Source organism: Ranitomeya variabilis, chromosome 6 (genome assembly GCF_051348905.1).
Source record: "Ranitomeya variabilis isolate aRanVar5 chromosome 6, aRanVar5.hap1, whole genome shotgun sequence".
In the NCBI taxonomy this organism is placed as follows: domain Eukaryota; kingdom Metazoa; phylum Chordata; class Amphibia; order Anura; family Dendrobatidae; genus Ranitomeya; species Ranitomeya variabilis.
In genome coordinates this window covers 495,739,808-495,756,879 of record NC_135237.1, presented here as the reverse complement: position 1 = coordinate 495,756,879, position 17,072 = coordinate 495,739,808, and the positions used below count along the sequence as shown (strand labels likewise).

General features: G+C 54.0%; 16 non-coding genes and 2 pseudogenes across 16 annotated transcripts; all 18 read right to left on the bottom strand.

Moving 5' to 3' along the window:
* Positions 1-1,094: 1,094 nt before the first annotated feature.
* Positions 1,095-1,213, bottom strand: LOC143783692 (5S ribosomal RNA). The gene has a single exon (XR_013217363.1). It is a non-coding gene; the product is annotated as a 5S ribosomal RNA (ribosomal RNA).
* A 206-nt stretch (positions 1,214-1,419) lies between these two features.
* On the bottom strand, positions 1,420-1,539 carry LOC143783919 (5S ribosomal RNA). Its single transcript, XR_013217582.1, has one exon. It is a non-coding gene; the product is annotated as a 5S ribosomal RNA (ribosomal RNA).
* Positions 1,540-2,948: 1,409 nt separating this feature from the next.
* Positions 2,949-3,067, bottom strand: LOC143783691 (5S ribosomal RNA). Its single transcript, XR_013217362.1, has one exon. It is a non-coding gene; the product is annotated as a 5S ribosomal RNA (ribosomal RNA).
* A 206-nt stretch (positions 3,068-3,273) lies between these two features.
* On the bottom strand, positions 3,274-3,393 carry LOC143783918 (5S ribosomal RNA). The gene has a single exon (XR_013217581.1). It is a non-coding gene; the product is annotated as a 5S ribosomal RNA (ribosomal RNA).
* Positions 3,394-4,799: 1,406 nt separating this feature from the next.
* Positions 4,800-4,908, bottom strand: LOC143784043 (5S ribosomal RNA; annotated as a pseudogene).
* Positions 4,909-5,114: 206 nt separating this feature from the next.
* Positions 5,115-5,234, bottom strand: LOC143783917 (5S ribosomal RNA). The gene has a single exon (XR_013217580.1). It is a non-coding gene; the product is annotated as a 5S ribosomal RNA (ribosomal RNA).
* Positions 5,235-6,642: 1,408 nt separating this feature from the next.
* Positions 6,643-6,761, bottom strand: LOC143783689 (5S ribosomal RNA). Its single transcript, XR_013217361.1, has one exon. It is a non-coding gene; the product is annotated as a 5S ribosomal RNA (ribosomal RNA).
* Positions 6,762-6,967: 206 nt separating this feature from the next.
* Positions 6,968-7,087, bottom strand: LOC143783916 (5S ribosomal RNA). The gene has a single exon (XR_013217579.1). It is a non-coding gene; the product is annotated as a 5S ribosomal RNA (ribosomal RNA).
* A 1,409-nt stretch (positions 7,088-8,496) lies between these two features.
* LOC143783688 (5S ribosomal RNA) lies at positions 8,497-8,615 on the bottom strand. Its single transcript, XR_013217360.1, has one exon. It is a non-coding gene; the product is annotated as a 5S ribosomal RNA (ribosomal RNA).
* A 206-nt stretch (positions 8,616-8,821) lies between these two features.
* LOC143784038 (5S ribosomal RNA) lies at positions 8,822-8,941 on the bottom strand (annotated as a pseudogene).
* A 1,408-nt stretch (positions 8,942-10,349) lies between these two features.
* On the bottom strand, positions 10,350-10,468 carry LOC143783687 (5S ribosomal RNA). Its single transcript, XR_013217359.1, has one exon. It is a non-coding gene; the product is annotated as a 5S ribosomal RNA (ribosomal RNA).
* A 206-nt stretch (positions 10,469-10,674) lies between these two features.
* LOC143783915 (5S ribosomal RNA) lies at positions 10,675-10,794 on the bottom strand. Its single transcript, XR_013217578.1, has one exon. It is a non-coding gene; the product is annotated as a 5S ribosomal RNA (ribosomal RNA).
* Positions 10,795-12,203: 1,409 nt separating this feature from the next.
* Positions 12,204-12,322, bottom strand: LOC143783686 (5S ribosomal RNA). Its single transcript, XR_013217358.1, has one exon. It is a non-coding gene; the product is annotated as a 5S ribosomal RNA (ribosomal RNA).
* A 206-nt stretch (positions 12,323-12,528) lies between these two features.
* On the bottom strand, positions 12,529-12,648 carry LOC143783914 (5S ribosomal RNA). The gene has a single exon (XR_013217577.1). It is a non-coding gene; the product is annotated as a 5S ribosomal RNA (ribosomal RNA).
* Positions 12,649-14,056: 1,408 nt separating this feature from the next.
* Positions 14,057-14,175, bottom strand: LOC143783685 (5S ribosomal RNA). The gene has a single exon (XR_013217357.1). It is a non-coding gene; the product is annotated as a 5S ribosomal RNA (ribosomal RNA).
* Positions 14,176-14,381: 206 nt separating this feature from the next.
* On the bottom strand, positions 14,382-14,501 carry LOC143783913 (5S ribosomal RNA). Its single transcript, XR_013217576.1, has one exon. It is a non-coding gene; the product is annotated as a 5S ribosomal RNA (ribosomal RNA).
* A 1,408-nt stretch (positions 14,502-15,909) lies between these two features.
* LOC143783684 (5S ribosomal RNA) lies at positions 15,910-16,028 on the bottom strand. Its single transcript, XR_013217356.1, has one exon. It is a non-coding gene; the product is annotated as a 5S ribosomal RNA (ribosomal RNA).
* A 206-nt stretch (positions 16,029-16,234) lies between these two features.
* LOC143783911 (5S ribosomal RNA) lies at positions 16,235-16,354 on the bottom strand. Its single transcript, XR_013217574.1, has one exon. It is a non-coding gene; the product is annotated as a 5S ribosomal RNA (ribosomal RNA).
* Between the last annotated feature and the right edge of the window lie 718 nt (positions 16,355-17,072).

The window sequence follows — 17,072 nt, the reverse complement described above, 5'->3', positions numbered from 1 at the left end:
CTGGATCCTGCTGTGATATCGCTGGTCGTTGCTGAAAGTCCAGAACTTTATTTGGTCGTCAGATCGGCGTGTATCGTCGTGTTTGACAGCAAAAGCAACGATGCCAGCAATGTTTTACAATGGTAACCAGGGCAAATATCGAGTTACTAAGCGCAGGGCCGCGCTTAGTAACCCGATATTTACCCTGGTTACCATTGTAAAAGTAAAAAAAAAACACTACATACTCACCCTCTGATGTCTGTCACGTCCCCCGGCGTCCGCGCTGCTGCTCATAGCTTTCTGCACTGACTGTGTCAGTGCCGGCCGGAAAGCAAAGCACAGCGGTGACGTCACCGCTGTGCTTTAGGGCCGGCGCTTACACAGTGCAGGGAAGCGGACGCCGGGGGACGCGGCAGACACTGGAATGTAAGTATGTACTGTTTTTTTTTTTTTACATTTACACTGGTAACCAGGGTAAACATCGGGTTACTAAGCGCGGCCCTGCGCTTAGTAACCCGATGTTTACCCTGGTTACCCGGGGACTTCGGCATCGTTGGTCACTGGAGAGCTGTCTGTGTGACAGCTCTCCAGCGACCACACAGCGACGCTGCAGCGATCGGCATCGTTGTCGATATCGCTGCAGCGTCGCTTAATGTGACGGTACCTTTAACCATTCATCTGGGGGGGGGGGACGTGACAGAAAGAGCAAGCTGGAGCAGCAACTTGAGGTGGATCGAGACGTCCAGGAGCGAATGAAGGAAGAGGGTGAGATGGTTGCGAGTGACTGTGAGCTGCTCTTCAGGGGAGTCGTGTTGCCTGCAAAGGTGTTCTGCTTGCTTCGGCCTGTAAACTGGCCACCAGGTTGCCGGCGGTTGCTTCCAAGCCCGCAGGAGGCGCTGGTCCTGTTGAAAAGAAGCCTAGTATTAAAAGTAAATAAGCAACAATGCTGGAGGCCCACGGTGATGAGAAGGATGCTGGCATTTTGCAAGGATGGAATAGCGCAAGAGTGAAAGCAAATGACAAGAAGAAAGAAGCATGTGTGCCCTTGTGAAAGGGAATGGAAAAAAGGCATAGAGGAGAGTGACCCCTGCTGGTGGAAGGAAGGAAAAAGCAAAAGCCTACAGCACCTGGTATTCCCAGGCGGTCTCCCATCCAAGTACTAACCAGGCCCGACCCTGCTTAGCTTCCGAGATCAGACGAGATCGGGCGTGTTCAGGGTGGTGTGGCCGTAGGCAGAGACAAGCCTCTCACTTGCTGCTTTTCTACTTTGCACTCTGGCTGCCCTGTCCTGTCCAGTCCAGTGCTCAGCAAGAGGCCCTTTTGTGCTTTCCTTTCTCTTCACGGACTTGTGGGGCTTGGGGCTTCCAGCCTCTAGGTTGCTTAAGGTCGGTGTCTGGCAAGGAGCCGCTCTATACTAGCCGAGCAAGATGTCATCAAAACTGTCTACAGCACCTGGTGTTCCCAGGAGGTCTCCCATCCAAGTACTGTCCAAGCCCAGCCCTGCTTTGCTTCCGAGATCGGACGAGATCGGGCGTATCCAGGGTGGTGTGGCCAGTAGACGCTGCTTGGCCCATCGCCTGGCCAGCCTTCCTCAGGCTCGCGTGGTGGCGAGAACTCTGACCATGTGGAGGCGGGCTCCGAAGGGCCCATGCAAAGGCTGGGCTGCCCCTATAGGCGTTGTTTGTTTTGCAGTGAAACACCTGCCGCAGCAGGGCCTGAGCATCAGGTGTCTTTAAAAATGGCTCGACGCAGGGTCTCCTGCAGGCTAAAGGTACCGTCACATTAAGCGACTTAACAACGATAACGATAGCGATCTGTGACGTTGCAGCGTCCTGGATAGCGATATCGTTGTGTTTGACACGCAGCAGCGATCTGGATCCTGCTGTGATATCGCTGGTCGTTGCTGAAAGTCCAGAACTTTATTTGGTCGTCAGATCGGCGTGTATCGTCGTGTTTGACAGCAAAAGCAACGATGCCAGCAATGTTTTACAATGGTAACCAGGGCAAATATCGAGTTACTAAGCGCAGGGCCGCGCTTAGTAACACGATATTTACCCTGGTTACCATTGTAAAAGTAAAAAAAAACCACTACATACTCACCCTCTGATGTCTGTCACGTCCCCCGGCGTCCGCGCTGCTGCTCATAGCTTTCTGCACTGACTGTGTCAGTGCCGGCCGGAAAGCAAAGCACAGCGGTGACGTCACCGCTGTGCTTTAGGGCCGGCGCTTACACAGTGCAGGGAAGCGGACGCCGGGGGACGCGGCAGACACTGGAATGTAAGTATGTACTGTTTTTTTTTTTTTACATTTACACTGGTAACCAGGGTAAACATCGGGTTACTAAGCGCGGCCCTGCGCTTAGTAACCCGATGTTTACCCTGGTTACCCGGGGACTTCGGCATCGTTGGTCACTGGAGAGCTGTCTGTGTGACAGCTCTCCAGCGACCACACAGCGACGCTGCAGCGATCGGCATCGTTGTCGATATCGCTGCAGCGTCGCTTAATGTGACGGTACCTTTAACCATTCATCTGGGGGGGGGGGGGGACGTGACAGAAAGAGCAAGCTGGAGCAGCAACTTGAGGTGGATCGAGACGTCCAGGAGCGAATGAAGGAAGAGGGTGAGATGGTTGCGAGTGACTGTGAGCTGCTCTTCAGGGGAGTCGTGTTGCCTGCAAAGGTGTTCTGCTTGCTTCGGCCTGTAAACTGGCCACCAGGTTGCCGGCGGTTGCTTCCAAGCCCGCAGGAGGCGCTGGTCCTGTTGAAAAGAAGCCTAGTATTAAAAGTAAATAAGCAACAATGCTGGAGGCCCACGGTGATGAGAAGGATGCTGGCATTTTGCAAGGATGGAATAGCGCAAGAGTGAAAGCAAATGACAAGAAGAAAGAAGCATGTGTGCCCTTGTGAAAGGGAATGGAAAAAAGGCATAGAGGAGAGTGACCCCTGCTGGTGGAAGGAAGGAAAAAGCAAAAGCCTACAGCACCTGGTATTCCCAGGCGGTCTCCCATCCAAGTACTAACCAGGCCCGACCCTGCTTAGCTTCCGAGATCAGACGAGATCGGGCGTGTTCAGGGTGGTGTGGCCGTAGGCAGAGACAAGCCTCTCACTTGCTGCTTTTCTACTTTGCACTCTGGCTGCCCTGTCCTGTCCAGTCCAGTGCTCAGCAAGAGGCCCTTTTGTGCTTTCCTTTCTCTTCACGGACTTGTGGGGCTTGGGGCTTCCAGCCTCTAGGTTGCTTAAGGTCGGTGTCTGGCAAGGAGCCGCTCTATACTAGCCGAGCAAGATGTCATCAAAACTGTCTACAGCACCTGGTGTTCCCAGGAGGTCTCCCATCCAAGTACTGTCCAAGCCCAGCCCTGCTTTGCTTCCGAGATCGGACGAGATCGGGCGTATCCAGGGTGGTGTGGCCAGTAGACGCTGCTTGGCCCATCGCCTGGCCAGCCTTCCTCAGGCTCGCGTGGTGGCGAGAACTCTGACCATGTGGAGGCGGGCTCCGAAGGGCCCATGCAAAGGCTGGGCTGCCCCTATAGGCGTTGTTTGTTTTGCAGTGAAACACCTGCCGCAGCAGGGCCTGAGCATCAGGTGTCTTTAAAAATGGCTCGACGCAGGGTCTCCTGCAGGCTAAAGGTACCGTCACATTAAGCGACTTAACAACGATAACGATAGCGATCTGTGACGTTGCAGCGTCCTGGATAGCGATATCGTTGTGTTTGACACGCAGCAGCGATCTGGATCCTGCTGTGATATCGCTGGTCGTTGCTGAAAGTCCAGAACTTTATTTGGTCGTCAGATCGGCGTGTATCGTCGTGTTTGACAGCAAAAGCAACGATGCCAGCAATGTTTTACAATGGTAACCAGGGCAAATATCGAGTTACTAAGCGCAGGGCCGCGCTTAGTAACCCGATATTTACCCTGGTTACCATTGTAAAAGTAAAAAAAAAACACTACATACTCACCCTCTGATGTCTGTCACGTCCCCCGGCGTCCGCGCTGCTGCTCATAGCTTTCTGCACTGACTGTGTCAGTGCCGGCCGGAAAGCAAAGCACAGCGGTGACGTCACCGCTGTGCTTTAGGGCCGGCGCTTACACAGTGCAGGGAAGCGGACGCCGGGGGACGCGGCAGACACTGGAATGTAAGTATGTACTGTTTTTTTTTTTTTACATTTACACTGGTAACCAGGGTAAACATCGGGTTACTAAGCGCGGCCCTGCGCTTAGTAACCCGATGTTTACCCTGGTTACCCGGGGACTTCGGCATCGTTGGTCACTGGAGAGCTGTCTGTGTGACAGCTCTCCAGCGACCACACAGCGACGCTGCAGCGATCGGCATCGTTGTCGATATCGCTGCAGCGTCGCTTAATGTGACGGTACCTTTAACCATTCATCTGGGGGGGGGGGACGTGACAGAAAGAGCAAGCTGGAGCAGCAACTTGAGGTGGATCGAGACGTCCAGGAGCGAATGAAGGAAGAGGGTGAGATGGTTGCGAGTGACTGTGAGCTGCTCTTCAGGGGAGTCGTGTTGCCTGCAAAGGTGTTCTGCTTGCTTCGGCCTGTAAACTGGCCACCAGGTTGCCGGCGGTTGCTTCCAAGCCCGCAGGAGGCGCTGGTCCTGTTGAAAAGAAGCCTAGTATTAAAAGTAAATAAGCAACAATGCTGGAGGCCCACGGTGATGAGAAGGATGCTGGCATTTTGCAAGGATGGAATAGCGCAAGAGTGAAAGCAAATGACAAGAAGAAAGAAGCATGTGTGCCCTTGTGAAAGGGAATGGAAAAAAGGCATAGAGGAGAGTGACCCCTGCTGGTGGAAGGAAGGAAAAAGCAAAAGCCTACAGCACCTGGTATTCCCAGGCGGTCTCCCATCCAAGTACTAACCAGGCCCGACCCTGCTTAGCTTCCGAGATCAGACGTGTTCAGGGTGGTGTGGCCGTAGGCAGAGACAAGCCTCTCACTTGCTGCTTTTCTACTTTGCACTCTGGCTGCCCTGTCCTGTCCAGTCCAGTGCTCAGCAAGAGGCCCTTTTGTGCTTTCCTTTCTCTTCACGGACTTGTGGGGCTTGGGGCTTCCAGCCTCTAGGTTGCTTAAGGTCGGTGTCTGGCAAGGAGCCGCTCTATACTAGCCGAGCAAGATGTCATCAAAACTGTCTACAGCACCTGGTGTTCCCAGGAGGTCTCCCATCCAAGTACTGTCCAAGCCCAGCCCTGCTTTGCTTCCGAGATCGGACGAGATCGGGCGTATCCAGGGTGGTGTGGCCAGTAGACGCTGCTTGGCCCATCGCCTGGCCAGCCTTCCTCAGGCTCGCGTGGTGGCGAGAACTCTGACCATGTGGAGGCGGGCTCCGAAGGGCCCATGCAAAGGCTGGGCTGCCCCTATAGGCGTTGTTTGTTTTGCAGTGAAACACCTGCCGCAGCAGGGCCTGAGCATCAGGTGTCTTTAAAAATGGCTCGACGCAGGGTCTCCTGCAGGCTAAAGGTACCGTCACATTAAGCGACTTAACAACGATAACGATAGCGATCTGTGACGTTGCAGCGTCCTGGATAGCGATATCGTTGTGTTTGACACGCAGCAGCGATCTGGATCCTGCTGTGATATCGCTGGTCGTTGCTGAAAGTCCAGAACTTTATTTGGTCGTCAGATCGGCGTGTATCGTCGTGTTTGACAGCAAAAGCAACGATGCCAGCAATGTTTTACAATGGTAACCAGGGCAAATATCGAGTTACTAAGCGCAGGGCCGTGCTTAGTAACCCGATATTTACCCTGGTTACCATTGTAAAAGTAAAAAAAAAACACTACATACTCACCCTCTGATGTCTGTCACGTCCCCCGGCGTCCGCGCTGCTGCTCATAGCTTTCTGCACTGACTGTGTCAGTGCCGGCCGGAAAGCAAAGCACAGCGGTGACGTCACCGCTGTGCTTTAGGGCCGGCGCTTACACAGTGCAGGGAAGCGGACGCCGGGGGACGCGGCAGACACTGGAATGTAAGTATGTACTGTTTTTTTTTTTTTACATTTACACTGGTAACCAGGGTAAACATCGGGTTACTAAGCGCGGCCCTGCGCTTAGTAACCCGATGTTTACCCTGGTTACCCGGGGACTTCGGCATCGTTGGTCACTGGAGAGCTGTCTGTGTGACAGCTCTCCAGCGACCACACAGCGACGCTGCAGCGATCGGCATCGTTGTCGATATCGCTGCAGCGTCGCTTAATGTGACGGTACCTTTAACCATTCATCTGGGGGGGGGGGGGACGTGACAGAAAGAGCAAGCTGGAGCAGCAACTTGAGGTGGATCGAGACGTCCAGGAGCGAATGAAGGAAGAGGGTGAGATGGTTGCGAGTGACTGTGAGCTGCTCTTCAGGGGAGTCGTGTTGCCTGCAAAGGTGTTCTGCTTGCTTCGGCCTGTAAACTGGCCACCAGGTTGCCGGCGGTTGCTTCCAAGCCCGCAGGAGGCGCTGGTCCTGTTGAAAAGAAGCCTAGTATTAAAAGTAAATAAGCAACAATGCTGGAGGCCCACGGTGATGAGAAGGATGCTGGCATTTTGCAAGGATGGAATAGCGCAAGAGTGAAAGCAAATGACAAGAAGAAAGAAGCATGTGTGCCCTTGTGAAAGGGAATGGAAAAAAGGCATAGAGGAGAGTGACCCCTGCTGGTGGAAGGAAGGAAAAAGCAAAAGCCTACAGCACCTGGTATTCCCAGGCGGTCTCCCATCCAAGTACTAACCAGGCCCGACCCTGCTTAGCTTCCGAGATCAGACGAGATCGGGCGTGTTCAGGGTGGTGTGGCCGTAGGCAGAGACAAGCCTCTCACTTGCTGCTTTTCTACTTTGCACTCTGGCTGCCCTGTCCTGTCCAGTCCAGTGCTCAGCAAGAGGCCCTTTTGTGCTTTCCTTTCTCTTCACGGACTTGTGGGGCTTGGGGCTTCCAGCCTCTAGGTTGCTTAAGGTCGGTGTCTGGCAAGGAGCCGCTCTATACTAGCCGAGCAAGATGTCATCAAAACTGTCTACAGCACCTGGTGTTCCCAGGAGGTCTCCCATCCAAGTACTGTCCAAGCCCAGCCCTGCTTTGCTTCCGAGATCGGACGAGATCGGGCGTATCCAGGGTGGTGTGGCCAGTAGACGCTGCTTGGCCCATCGCCTGGCCAGCCTTCCTCAGGCTCGCGTGGTGGCGAGAACTCTGACCATGTGGAGGCGGGCTCCGAAGGGCCCATGCAAAGGCTGGGCTGCCCCTATAGGCGTTGTTTGTTTTGCAGTGAAACACCTGCCGCAGCAGGGCCTGAGCATCAGGTGTCTTTAAAAATGGCTCGACGCAGGGTCTCCTGCAGGCTAAAGGTACCGTCACATTAAGCGACTTAACAACGATAACGATAGCGATCTGTGACGTTGCAGCGTCCTGGATAGCGATATCGTTGTGTTTGACACGCAGCAGCGATCTGGATCCTGCTGTGATATCGCTGGTCGTTGCTGAAAGTCCAGAACTTTATTTGGTCGTCAGATCGGCGTGTATCGTCGTGTTTGACAGCAAAAGCAACGATGCCAGCAATGTTTTACAATGGTAACCAGGGCAAATATCGAGTTACTAAGCGCAGGGCCGCGCTTAGTAACCCGATATTTACCCTGGTTACCATTGTAAAAGTAAAAAAAAAACACTACATACTCACCCTCTGATGTCTGTCACGTCCCCCGGCGTCCGCGCTGCTGCTCATAGCTTTCTGCACTGACTGTGTCAGTGCCGGCCGGAAAGCAAAGCACAGCGGTGACGTCACCGCTGTGCTTTAGGGCCGGCGCTTACACAGTGCAGGGAAGCGGACGCCGGGGGACGCGGCAGACACTGGAATGTAAGTATGTACTGTTTTTTTTTTTTTACATTTACACTGGTAACCAGGGTAAACATCGGGTTACTAAGCGCGGCCCTGCGCTTAGTAACCCGATGTTTACCCTGGTTACCCGGGGACTTCGGCATCGTTGGTCACTGGAGAGCTGTCTGTGTGACAGCTCTCCAGCGACCACACAGCGACGCTGCAGCGATCGGCATCGTTGTCGATATCGCTGCAGCGTCGCTTAATGTGACGGTACCTTTAACCATTCATCTGGGGGGGGGGGGGGACGTGACAGAAAGAGCAAGCTGGAGCAGCAACTTGAGGTGGATCGAGACGTCCAGGAGCGAATGAAGGAAGAGGGTGAGATGGTTGCGAGTGACTGTGAGCTGCTCTTCAGGGGAGTCGTGTTGCCTGCAAAGGTGTTCTGCTTGCTTCGGCCTGTAAACTGGCCACCAGGTTGCCGGCGGTTGCTTCCAAGCCCGCAGGAGGCGCTGGTCCTGTTGAAAAGAAGCCTAGTATTAAAAGTAAATAAGCAACAATGCTGGAGGCCCACGGTGATGAGAAGGATGCTGGCATTTTGCAAGGATGGAATAGCGCAAGAGTGAAAGCAAATGACAAGAAGAAAGAAGCATGTGTGCCCTTGTGAAAGGGAATGGAAAAAAGGCATAGAGGAGAGTGACCCCTGCTGGTGGAAGGAAGGAAAAAGCAAAAGCCTACAGCACCTGGTATTCCCAGGCGGTCTCCCATCCAAGTACTAACCAGGCCCGACCCTGCTTAGCTTCCGAGATCAGACGAGATCGGGCGTGTTCAGGGTGGTGTGGCCGTAGGCAGAGACAAGCCTCTCACTTGCTGCTTTTCTACTTTGCACTCTGGCTGCCCTGTCCTGTCCAGTCCAGTGCTCAGCAAGAGGCCCTTTTGTGCTTTCCTTTCTCTTCACGGACTTGTGGGGCTTGGGGCTTCCAGCCTCTAGGTTGCTTAAGGTCGGTGTCTGGCAAGGAGCCGCTCTATACTAGCCGAGCAAGATGTCATCAAAACTGTCTACAGCACCTGGTGTTCCCAGGAGGTCTCCCATCCAAGTACTGTCCAAGCCCAGGCCTGCTTTGCTTCCGAGATCGGACGAGATCGGGCGTATCCAGGGTGGTGTGGCCAGTAGACGCTGCTTGGCCCATCGCCTGGCCAGCCTTCCTCAGGCTCGCGTGGTGGCGAGAACTCTGACCATGTGGAGGCGGGCTCCGAAGGGCCCATGCAAAGGCTGGACTGCCCCTATAGGCGTTGTTTGTTTTGCAGTGAAACACCTGCCGCAGCAGGGCCTGAGCATCAGGTGTCTTTAAAAATGGCTCGACGCAGGGTCTCCTGCAGGCTAAAGGTACCGTCACATTAAGCGACTTAACAACGATAACGATAGCGATCTGTGACGTTGCAGCGTCCTGGATAGCGATATCGTTGTGTTTGACACGCAGCAGCGATCTGGATCCTGCTGTGATATCGCTGGTCGTTGCTGAAAGTCCAGAACTTTATTTGGTCGTCAGATCGGCGTGTATCGTCGTGTTTGACAGCAAAAGCAACGATGCCAGCAATGTTTTACAATGGTAACCAGGGCAAATATCGAGTTACTAAGCGCAGGGCCGCGCTTAGTAACCCGATATTTACCCTGGTTACCATTGTAAAAGTAAAAAAAAAACACTACATACTCACCCTCTGATGTCTGTCACGTCCCCCGGCGTCCGCGCTGCTGCTCATAGCTTTCTGCACTGACTGTGTCAGTGCCGGCCGGAAAGCAAAGCACAGCGGTGACGTCACCGCTGTGCTTTAGGGCCGGCGCTTACACAGTGCAGGGAAGCGGACGCCGGGGGACGCGGCAGACACTGGAATGTAAGTATGTACTGTTTTTTTTTTTTTACATTTACACTGGTAACCAGGGTAAACATCGGGTTACTAAGCGCGGCCCTGCGCTTAGTAACCCGATGTTTACCCTGGTTACCCGGGGACTTCGGCATCGTTGGTCACTGGAGAGCTGTCTGTGTGACAGCTCTCCAGCGACCACACAGCGACGCTGCAGCGATCGGCATCGTTGTCGATATCGCTGCAGCGTCGCATAATGTGACGGTACCTTTAACCATTCATCTGGGGGGGGGGGGGACGTGACAGAAAGAGCAAGCTGGAGCAGCAACTTGAGGTGGATCGAGACGTCCAGGAGCGAATGAAGGAAGAGGGTGAGATGGTTGCGAGTGACTGTGAGCTGCTCTTCAGGGGAGTCGTGTTGCCTGCAAAGGTGTTCTGCTTGCTTCGGCCTGTAAACTGGCCACCAGGTTGCCGGCGGTTGCTTCCAAGCCCGCAGGAGGCGCTGGTCCTGTTGAAAAGAAGCCTAGTATTAAAAGTAAATAAGCAACAATGCTGGAGGCCCACGGTGATGAGAAGGATGCTGGCATTTTGCAAGGATGGAATAGCGCAAGAGTGAAAGCAAATGACAAGAAGAAAGAAGCATGTGTGCCCTTGTGAAAGGGAATGGAAAAAAGGCATAGAGGAGAGTGACCCCTGCTGGTGGAAGGAAGGAAAAAGCAAAAGCCTACAGCACCTGGTATTCCCAGGCGGTCTCCCATCCAAGTACTAACCAGGCCCGACCCTGCTTAGCTTCCGAGATCAGACGAGATCGGGCGTGTTCAGGGTGGTGTGGCCGTAGGCAGAGACAAGCCTCTCACTTGCTGCTTTTCTACTTTGCACTCTGGCTGCCCTGTCCTGTCCAGTCCAGTGCTCAGCAAGAGGCCCTTTTGTGCTTTCCTTTCTCTTCACGGACTTGTGGGGCTTGGGGCTTCCAGCCTCTAGGTTGCTTAAGGTCGGTGTCTGGCAAGGAGCCGCTCTATACTAGCCGAGCAAGATGTCATCAAAACTGTCTACAGCACCTGGTGTTCCCAGGAGGTCTCCCATCCAAGTACTGTCCAAGCCCAGCCCTGCTTTGCTTCCGAGATCGGACGAGATCGGGCGTATCCAGGGTGGTGTGGCCAGTAGACGCTGCTTGGCCCATCGCCTGGCCAGCCTTCCTCAGGCTCGCGTGGTGGCGAGAACTCTGACCATGTGGAGGCGGGCTCCGAAGGGCCCATGCAAAGGCTGGGCTGCCCCTATAGGCGTTGTTTGTTTTGCAGTGAAACACCTGCCGCAGCAGGGCCTGAGCATCAGGTGTCTTTAAAAATGGCTCGACGCAGGGTCTCCTGCAGGCTAAAGGTACCGTCACATTAAGCGACTTAACAACGATAACGATAGCGATCTGTGACGTTGCAGCGTCCTGGATAGCGATATCGTTGTGTTTGACACGCAGCAGCGATCTGGATCCTGCTGTGATATCGCTGGTCGTTGCTGAAAGTCCAGAACTTTATTTGGTCGTCAGATCGGCGTGTATCGTCGTGTTTGACAGCAAAAGCAACGATGCCAGCAATGTTTTACAATGGTAACCAGGGCAAATATCGAGTTACTAAGCGCAGGGCCGCGCTTAGTAACACGATATTTACCCTGGTTACCATTGTAAAAGTAAAAAAAAAACACTACATACTCACCCTCTGATGTCTGTCACGTCCCCCGGCGTCCGCGCTGCTGCTCATAGCTTTCTGCACTGACTGTGTCAGTGCCGGCCGGAAAGCAAAGCACAGCGGTGACGTCACCGCTGTGCTTTAGGGCCGGCGCTTACACAGTGCAGGGAAGCGGACGCCGGGGGACGCGGCAGACACTGGAATGTAAGTATGTACTGTTTTTTTTTTTTTACATTTACACTGGTAACCAGGGTAAACATCGGGTTACTAAGCGCGGCCCTGCGCTTAGTAACCCGATGTTTACCCTGGTTACCCGGGGACTTCGGCATCGTTGGTCACTGGAGAGCTGTCTGTGTGACAGCTCTCCAGCGACCACACAGCGACGCTGCAGCGATCGGCATCGTTGTCGATATCGCTGCAGCGTCGCTTAATGTGACGGTACCTTTAACCATTCATCTGGGGGGGGGGGGGGACGTGACAGAAAGAGCAAGCTGGAGCAGCAACTTGAGGTGGATCGAGACGTCCAGGAGCGAATGAAGGAAGAGGGTGAGATGGTTGCGAGTGACTGTGAGCTGCTCTTCAGGGGAGTCGTGTTGCCTGCAAAGGTGTTCTGCTTGCTTCGGCCTGTAAACTGGCCACCAGGTTGCCGGCGGTTGCTTCCAAGCCCGCAGGAGGCGCTGGTCCTGTTGAAAAGAAGCCTAGTATTAAAAGTAAATAAGCAACAATGCTGGAGGCCCACGGTGATGAGAAGGATGCTGGCATTTTGCAAGGATGGAATAGCGCAAGAGTGAAAGCAAATGACAAGAAGAAAGAAGCATGTGTGCCCTTGTGAAAGGGAATGGAAAAAAGGCATAGAGGAGAGTGACCCCTGCTGGTGGAAGGAAGGAAAAAGCAAAAGCCTACAGCACCTGGTATTCCCAGGCGGTCTCCCATCCAAGTACTAACCAGGCCCGACCCTGCTTAGCTTCCGAGATCAGACGAGATCGGGCGTGTTCAGGGTGGTGTGGCCGTAGGCAGAGACAAGCCTCTCACTTGCTGCTTTTCTACTTTGCACTCTGGCTGCCCTGTCCTGTCCAGTCCAGTGCTCAGCAAGAGGCCCTTTTGTGCTTTCCTTTCTCTTCACGGACTTGTGGGGCTTGGGGCTTCCAGCCTCTAGGTTGCTTAAGGTCGGTGTCTGGCAAGGAGCCGCTCTATACTAGCCGAGCAAGATGTCATCAAAACTGTCTACAGCACCTGGTGTTCCCAGGAGGTCTCCCATCCAAGTACTGTCCAAGCCCAGCCCTGCTTTGCTTCCGAGATCGGACGAGATCGGGCGTATCCAGGGTGGTGTGGCCAGTAGACGCTGCTTGGCCCATCGCCTGGCCAGCCTTCCTCAGGCTCGCGTGGTGGCGAGAACTCTGACCATGTGGAGGCGGGCTCCGAAGGGCCCATGCAAAGGCTGGGCTGCCCCTATAGGCATTGTTTGTTTTGCAGTGAAACACCTGCCGCAGCAGGGCCTGAGCATCAGGTGTCTTTAAAAATGGCTCGACGCAGGGTCTCCTGCAGGCTAAAGGTACCGTCACATTAAGCGACTTAACAACGATAACGATAGCGATCTGTGACGTTGCAGCGTCCTGGATAGCGATATCGTTGTGTTTGACACGCAGCAGCGATCTGGATCCTGCTGTGATATCGCTGGTCGTTGCTGAAAGTCCAGAACTTTATTTGGTCGTCAGATCGGCGTGTATCGTCGTGTTTGACAGCAAAAGCAACGATGCCAGCAATGTTTTACAATGGTAACCAGGGCAAATATCGAGTTACTAAGCGCAGGGCCGCGCTTAGTAACCCGATATTTACCCTGGTTACCATTGTAAAAGTAAAAAAAAAACACTACATACTCACCCTCTGATGTCTGTCACGTCCCCCGGCGTCCGCGCTGCTGCTCATAGCTTTCTGCACTGACTGTGTCAGTGCCGGCCGGAAAGCAAAGCACAGCGGTGACGTCACCGCTGTGCTTTAGGGCCGGCGCTTACACAGTGCAGGGAAGCGGACGCCGGGGGACGCGGCAGACACTGGAATGTAAGTATGTACTGTTTTTTTTTTTTTACATTTACACTGGTAACCAGGGTAAACATCGGGTTACTAAGCGCGGCCCTGCGCTTAGTAACCCGATGTTTACCCTGGTTACCCGGGGACTTCGGCATCGTTGGTCACTGGAGAGCTGTCTGTGTGACAGCTCTCCAGCGACCACACAGCGACGCTGCAGCGATCGGCATCGTTGTCGATATCGCTGCAGCGTCGCTTAATGTGACGGTACCTTTAACCATTCATCTGGGGGGGGGGGGGACGTGACAGAAAGAGCAAGCTGGAGCAGCAACTTGAGGTGGATCGAGACGTCCAGGAGCGAATGAAGGAAGAGGGTGAGATGGTTGCGAGTGACTGTGAGCTGCTCTTCAGGGGAGTCGTGTTGCCTGCAAAGGTGTTCTGCTTGCTTCGGCCTGTAAACTGGCCACCAGGTTGCCGGCGGTTGCTTCCAAGCCCGCAGGAGGCGCTGGTCTTGTTGAAAAGAAGCCTAGTATTAAAAGTAAATAAGCAACAATGCTGGAGGCCCACGGTGATGAGAAGGATGCTGGCATTTTGCAAGGATGGAATAGCGCAAGAGTGAAAGCAAATGACAAGAAGAAAGAAGCATGTGTGCCCTTGTGAAAGGGAATGGAAAAAAGGCATAGAGGAGAGTGACCCCTGCTGGTGGAAGGAAGGAAAAAGCAAAAGCCTACAGCACCTGGTATTCCCAGGCGGTCTCCCATCCAAGTACTAACCAGGCCCGACCCTGCTTAGCTTCCGAGATCAGACGAGATCGGGCGTGTTCAGGGTGGTGTGGCCGTAGGCAGAGACAAGCCTCTCACTTGCTGCTTTTCTACTTTGCACTCTGGCTGCCCTGTCCTGTCCAGTCCAGTGCTCAGCAAGAGGCCCTTTTGTGCTTTCCTTTCTCTTCACGGACTTGTGGGGCTTGGGGCTTCCAGCCTCTAGGTTGCTTAAGGTCGGTGTCTGGCAAGGAGCCGCTCTATACTAGCCGAGCAAGATGTCATCAAAACTGTCTACAGCACCTGGTGTTCCCAGGAGGTCTCCCATCCAAGTACTGTCCAAGCCCAGCCCTGCTTTGCTTCCGAGATCGGACGAGATCGGGCGTATCCAGGGTGGTGTGGCCAGTAGACGCTGCTTGGCCCATCGCCTGGCCAGCCTTCCTCAGGCTCGCGTGGTGGCGAGAACTCTGACCATGTGGAGGCGGGCTCCGAAGGGCCCATGCAAAGGCTGGGCTGCCCCTATAGGCGTTGTTTGTTTTGCAGTGAAACACCTGCCGCAGCAGGGCCTGAGCATCAGGTGTCTTTAAAAATGGCTCGACGCAGGGTCTCCTGCAGGCTAAAGGTACCGTCACATTAAGCGACTTAACAACGATAACGATAGCGATCTGTGACGTTGCAGCGTCCTGGATAGCGATATCGTTGTGTTTGACACGCAGCAGCGATCTGGATCCTGCTGTGATATCGCTGGTCGTTGCTGAAAGTCCAGAACTTTATTTGGTCGTCAGATCGGCGTGTATCGTCGTGTTTGACAGCAAAAGCAACGATGCCAGCAATGTTTTACAATGGTAACCAGGGCAAATATCGAGTTACTAAGCGCAGGGCCGCGCTTAGTAACCCGATATTTACCCTGGTTACCATTGTAAAAGTAAAAAAAAAACACTACATACTCACCCTCTGATGTCTGTCACGTCCCCCGGCGTCCGCGCTGCTGCTCATAGCTTTCTGCACTGACTGTGTCAGTGCCGGCCGGAAAGCAAAGCACAGCGGTGACGTCACCGCTGTGCTTTAGGGCCGGCGCTTACACAGTGCAGGGAAGCGGACGCCGGGGGACGCGGCAGACACTGGAATGTAAGTATGTACTGTTTTTTTTTTTTTACATTTACACTGGTAACCAGGGTAAACATCGGGTTACTAAGCGCGGCCCTGCGCTTAGTAACCCGATGTTTACCCTGGTTACCCGGGGACTTCGGCATCGTTGGTCACTGGAGAGCTGTCTGTGTGACAGCTCTCCAGCGACCACACAGCGACGCTGCAGCGATCGGCATCGTTGTCGATATCGCTGCAGCGTCGCTTAATGTGACGGTACCTTTAACCATTCATCTGGGGGGGGGGGGGACGTGACAGAAAGAGCAAGCTGGAGCAGCAACTTGAGGTGGATCGAGACGTCCAGGAGCGAATGAAGGAAGAGGGTGAGATGGTTGCGAGTGACTGTGAGCTGCTCTTCAGGGGAGTCGTGTTGCCTGCAAAGGTGTTCTGCTTGCTTCGGCCTGTAAACTGGCCACCAGGTTGCCGGCGGTTGCTTCCAAGCCCGCAGGAGGCGCTGGTCCTGTTGAAAAGAAGCCTAGTATTAAAAGTAAATAAGCAACAATGCTGGAGGCCCACGGTGATGAGAAGGATGCTGGCATTTTGCAAGGATGGAATAGCGCAAGAGTGAAAGCAAATGACAAGAAGAAAGAAGCATGTGTGCCCTTGTGAAAGGGAATGGAAAAAAGGCATAGAGGAGAGTGACCCCTGCTGGTGGAAGGAAGGAAAAAGAAAAAGCCTACAGCACCTGGTATTCCCAGGCGGTCTCCCATCCAAGTACTAACCAGGCCCGACCCTGCTTAGCTTCCGAGATCAGACGAGATCGGGCGTGTTCAGGGTGGTGTGGCCGTAGGCAGAGACAAGCCTCTCACTTGCTGCTTTTCTACTTTGCACTCTGGCTGCCCTGTCCTGTCCAGTCCAGTGCTCAGCAAGAGGCCCTTTTGTGCTTTCCTTTCTCTTCACGGACTTGTGGGGCTTGGGGCTTCCAGCCTCTAGGTTGCTTAAGGTCGGTGTCTGGCAAGGAGCCGCTCTATACTAGCCGAGCAAGATGTCATCAAAACTGTCTACAGCACCTGGTGTTCCCAGGAGGTCTCCCATCCAAGTACTGTCCAAGCCCAGCCCTGCTTTGCTTCCGAGATCGGACGAGATCGGGCGTATCCAGGGTGGTGTGGCCAGTAGACGCTGCTTGGCCCATCGCCTGGCCAGCCTTCCTCAGGCTCGCGTGGTGGCGAGAACTCTGACCATGTGGAGGCGGGCTCCGAAGGGCCCATGCAAAGGCTGGGCTGCCCCTATAGGCGTTGTTTGTTTTGCAGTGAAACACCTGCCGCAGCAGGGCCTGAGCATCAGGTGTCTTTAAAAATGGCTCGACGCAGGGTCTCCTGCAGGCTAAAGGTACCGTCACATTAAGCGACTTAACAACGATAACGATAGCGATCTGTGACGTTGCAGCGTCCTGGATAGCGATATCGTTGTGTTTGACACGCAGCAGCGATCTGGATCCTGCTGTGATATCGCTGGTCGTTGCTGAAAGTCCAGAACTTTATTTGGTCGTCAGATCGGCGTGTATCGTCGTGTTTGACAGCAAAAGCAACGATGCCAGCAATGTTTTACAATGGTAACCAGGGCAAATATCGAGTTACTAAGCGCAGGGCCGCGCTTAGTAACACGATATTTACCCTGGTTACCATTGTAAAAGTAAAAAAAAAACACTACATACTCACCCTCTGATGTCTGTCACGTCCCCCGGCGTCCGCGCTGCTGCTCATAGCTTTCTGCACTGACTGTGTCAGTGCCGGCCGGAAAGCAAAGCACAGCGGTGACGTCACCGCTGTGCTTTAGGGCCGGCGCTTACACAGTGCAGGGAAGCGGACGCCGGGGGACGCGGCAGACACTGGAATG